Below are 5,604 nucleotides of genomic sequence, written 5' to 3'. Positions count from 1 at the left end.
CTCGATTTTTGTTTACAGTTACAGGAAAATATGTTGTTAGATGAAGGTTTTGTAAACAAGATCATTTTCAGCGATGAAGCTACTTTCCATATTAGCGGCAAAGTAAACCGTCATAACGTGCGAGTTTGGGGAACTGAAAACTCAGACGCTTATGTGGAACACATTCGGGATTCTCCGAAAGTAAACGTTTTTTGTGCGATCTCTCGTGAGGCCGTTCCTTTTTTATGGAAACGACAGTAACCGGCATGATATACCTGGATATGTTACAATTATGGCTTACGTCTTAGCTACTCAACGACTTCATTTTCCAGCAAGATGGTTGTCCTGCCCATTTTCTTAATGTGTTCGACCTTAACACAACATTACCTCGGCGCTGGAAAGGACGTGCGTCTGAAGAAGACCAACACATTATGCTGTGGCCACTAAGATCACCAGACCTCACGCCACGTGATATCTTTCTCTGGGGTTACGTGAAAGATAAGGTGTTTATCCCACCAACTCCGCACGATATCGCTGAGCTAAAGGATCACATAATCAATGCAATCGACTCTATCGAAAATGACATGTTAGAACGAGTTCGGCAAGAGCTAGAGTTTCGTGTTGATGTGTGCCGTGTCACCAGAGGAGCACATATTTAACATTCATAGATTTTAACAAAAACTGTTTGAGTCCCTGCATCACCTCGTACAACTTTCATTTAGGTAAGTGAAATATTTTTTTTGTACTGAATTTTTATAACTTCTAAGAACATTATGAAACGCCCTGTATAAATAAAAGAAACATTTGTATGCAAGTCTTCAAGTGCATACAGAGATGCTGGTTTTAATCGTCTGCGTTTTGACTATTTCTTTCAAGATAATCACCAATAAAACGTTTCTGATGCGTTTAGCTAATAAATTATTCAGGTTTCTGGTTTAATTTGGATGCAATAGAACATAATCAGAGAATAAAAATTATATTATAGCATGATATTCTCGCATTAAAAAATTGTGAAAAATTGCAAAAGAAAATAAGGAAATTATTAAATTTGATAATTATAGAAATTTATATTTAACATAAATTTTTACCGTGAAAAAGTATAAACAATAAACACTTATTTACTGTAATGTCGTCAATTTATCTACTAAAGATAAATTATAATCTTCTATTACTCACTGGAAAAACGTAAGCTAATATTCTAATACCGATTTATGTACACAAATTTCTAGACACATTCATATATTAATATTTCATATACTGGGATAACGAAAGTCCGAAACTGTTATTAAAATGTTGTATAGCAAGTTTTTTTAACAGTACGATTTATTTATTATTATATTTGAATTGTTACCTACCGATTTAAAGTATGACTATTATATATCTGAATCCTATGGGTGCTGTTTTACAAACGTACAGAGACTAGTGACCACTCAGTCGGGCTGTGTTTGCAGCCTGAATGAAAGATATCAGTGTCCATTTCACATCAATTCTTTAGTGTAAACTAAATACTCTGTCGTAGCATTGTATAAAATCTGTAACATCAACTTTTTTTGAAATGGCCTTGTTTATCGACCAATTTCCAATTCCGGTGAACAATAAAAATTAAAATCCGCTGTATGCAGTTGGGTATTTCGACTCGTAAAAAAAATATGTGAAATGAACTACAATTTATAAATTTAAATCTCAGTTCCGTGAAAATACATTTGCTACTCTCTCCAGAACTAACGTTTCGCGTTGCTTTTAAATGATATAAAAGTAAACCGCTAATACGTTAATGCATCGCCTTCAAACAGTTTCTATTTTTATCTGTCAAAGAGTATTAAATCTATATACAAGTAAATACATTATCTCACATATGAAATTGAAATATATTTATGCAGTGCGTTGTATTTACATATGTGTAAATAAAAAAAACTATTTAGATTGGTTAACAAATATTTTTGTAATGTTTATCGTATAAAACAATGGTGATGATATCTCTCTTGTGTTTGGTGAAAATAACTGTTTACTGGATGGTTTTCAGTTTTCGTGTCTGATAAAATGTAACGTTTTGTCACTGTATCTGATATAGTGATAATAGTATTCAGGTACGGTACGTATTTTGTCGGTGAAAATTTATTGTATTCTAATCGATATGTTTTATTCACACCTTATGATTAGTTGAAATTTACTGCCTTATAATTGGTCAGTTCCTTTCACAGTTATGATTGGTTTGTGTCAGTGACTTTGATTGATCAATCGTATTCGTACTTGTGATTGATTAGGTAAATACGGTATTCTGATTGGTTAGTTACTGAAGTAATCGATAGGGGAGGTGATACTTAAGTGTAATCTGTGAAATGCAAAGATGAATGTCCTTTGTCATTGGTTAAATTTTTATCGGCATAGTTTTGGAAGGATTAGAATCGTGTTCGGGACCTATTTCATCCTTTTTACGCATGTTAGGTGACTGTTATTTAGGACAAAAGATAAATTAATTGTCACCAAATTGTACTATTAATAAAAACTAGTCAAGGCTGGTATATTAAAATTTACAAATTCTGACATTAGTCTCTTCTATTATAAAATGTTACACAAAAAATTAACTCTGTCAGCATGTATTTAATGATTATCAGTTAAAATATACTAGCATTTAAAAAGTAAAAAAATATAACTTATCGTGAAACGTTACCTGTATGGAAATTTTAAAAGGATTCAATATTTACTGTGGACTTTTGTTAAAACATTATGTAAATTTATTTCAGATAAATTATTTATCTGAAATAAATAATTTCAGATAATAACGTCAAATTTGTTATCGCGTTTGCAATATAAAAACCGCTTGCACATTGATTTGATGGTTTTTAATAAAACTTTATGAGGTACTTTTTCTATATTTACAAAGATGTCGTCCGTTTGTGTTAAATACATTACAGGAATGGGATGTAGAAGGGAATCTTGCATTTATCAGGAATTTTCTAAATAGTCGGTCCTTTAGAGTTCGTTATTCGTTTATGATTTTTCAATTTATGTTGCATCTAGAATTTTAGATGCTGAGAAGTTGCTCCAAAGCACAATAACCCGTTTAGAATCGTGGTGTAAAACGACTGGATTCACGTTTTTTTCCGGAAAAAAGAATTGCATTTGCTTTTATCGTTTGAGGGAACATGTTGGCCCTCAAATGTACTTGCATGGTGAACGAATTAAACTACGTACGCGGCTTAAATTTTTGAGATTGTGGTTTGATCAACGACTAACATGGGTACAACATTTAAAGGAGCTGGAGGAAAAAAATTAAAAGTGGTAGATATGCTATGAGTTCTACCCACTACTCGTTGGGGAGCTGATCACGTATGCCTGTTGCGCTTCTTCCGAGCTGTGGCCCGTTCCCCGTTTAGGCGATGGCTGCGTGGCTTATTCGTCTGCACTGGACGAGCTCTAGAGATGCTCGATGCATCTGTCATTCATTTATTTGTCTTGCTACTAGTCTACTAGTGGACAGGGTGAGCTGTCTCTTTGAAATAGACGAAACAAATGATCTCCTCCTATGTAGCTCGTATTAAAGTGCAGCAACTTTGATGCGGTATTGTCCAACATACATCTTAGTCGATATAAGGAACGGTCATCTCCTGCTCCGCTAATAATCAGAGCTCACGCCTTTTATCAGCTCTAAATATTTAATTGCCTCCATTTTTTACTGTTACTCAATGTTTTCATCCCCCTTGATGGCCTTCTCGCGTAAATTATTGTTTTAGTGTTTTTAGATACCATAAAAATTGCATGAATCTGACTATCTTGCAAGAAAAGTTTTATAATATTATAAACTGCATGAATCCTGATACTATAGTTTATGCAGATGGCCTAAACACTATAATTATGTTGGTTATACTTTTGTGGTTGGCAATAGAACATTTATGTTTGGCCTTCCCGCATCGTCAGCGTTTTTGTCACGGATCTGTGTGCTATTAATAAGGTCTTAAATATAATTAGCCCAACAAATCGACACGTACTCGTCTGTTCAGATTTTATGAGTGCCTTGCAAGCGATTAATTATATGTACTCCAGACACCTTATTGTTTATGAGGTATCCTGTTGTCTCTATCATTTTTAAGATGACCCATCTTAACACAAATGTGAGCTTCTGCTGGATCCCCACCCGTACTGGAATGTCAGGCAATAAGCGCGCGCTGATCGTGCGGCAAAAGAGGCTTGTTTGCAGCCTTCTTTCACTAATCGCGTTGTTTCTTGGCCTTGTCTGTTTTCTTAAGAGAATGCCTCCTATCTTACCATTCATCCTCATGCAGCTCTTTTTCATCCTCATTGCATCTACAATATTATATTATTCATCTTCTTCGCGGGGTCTGCTCTATCATCTCCTTTCTACTTGAGATCACCAGTTCACCTACACATTCTTTTAGCCTACCTGGTTCACATGCCCATACCAGAGTCCAGAGGAGTTTTTTATGTTTTAAATTATTCAAAAATCAATCAGTCATTCCCATTCTTCTTCATACTTCTTTATTCAGGACATTCTCCATCTTAGAGATTTGAAACTTCACCTCACCTACTCTTATTCACTGATTACTGTTTTCTGTCATCTTCCAAATCTCTAACTGTGTTAACAGCAAAGTTTCAGCCATCAAACATCCAGCTGATATGCTTCAATTATGTTCCTAGCAGTATTATGATTATCTGAGTATAAAAAAGATTTTGTGCAGGAAACGAGGTGAGTTGTAATGCATCAGCAAGGAAAGCCGTTCACTTCACTACTCTTGTATGTGACGTTCTTCATGAACATACCAGAACAGAAATATCGGATGATTAAATTCTACTATTTCCCTTAACGTTAGAAGTGCATCCTACACCTTAATCTAAAACGACAGTTAAAGATCTTCAGTGTGGTACACTTCGGGTACAGAGCCACAGACCTGAAGAATCTCGAATAACATTAAACTCACCTTGTGATCAACCCCTTTGAACTGTATTAGTCAGTATGTTTACACCATTAAAAGTGTTTGTGTATGGCTGAACGAACGGTTCAGCCATATTTTATTCCATTTCACGTAATCGATATGAAATAAAAAAAATTTAAAAAAAAAACAAATTATCGATATAAATAAATGATATGTAGTATTTGAACTGTATTGATTCCTCCCCCACCACCGAATAAATGTATTTATTTATTGGGTAAATGTTGGTAATCAGGTGGTTCACCTGATGCAGGTTTAGAAAGAGCCGGCCTCCGTGGTGCGAGAGGTAGCGTCTCAGCCCTTCACTTGGGTTCGAGGGTTCGAATACCGGTCAGGCATGGCATTTTCACATGCTACAATGATTTTCATTCATCTCTTCTTCTGAAGCAATACCTAACGGTGGTCCCGGAAGTTAAAAAAAAGTTTTAAAAAGAATAATGGAATTAATGTTTGTTTATTTTGGTTTTAGATGAAAAACCTTTATTACATTTTAAATACATGTACTAGATGTACTATTGGAGAATAATAAATCGATAAATTTAAACTTCATTTTTTGACTGAATGAAAAATTTCTTACATTTTTATTGTAAAAACTCTAATTTTACTCAAGTAGATTGGTATTTCTGACAGCTGTCTTCAGCCTTTCAATTTTAGTGTGAATAAGAAAACAATCGTG

This window comes from Lycorma delicatula, chromosome 2, assembly GCF_047948215.1.
Source record: "Lycorma delicatula isolate Av1 chromosome 2, ASM4794821v1, whole genome shotgun sequence".
NCBI classification, from domain to species: domain Eukaryota; kingdom Metazoa; phylum Arthropoda; class Insecta; order Hemiptera; family Fulgoridae; genus Lycorma; species Lycorma delicatula.
Note: the sequence above shows the minus strand (reverse complement) of the source record.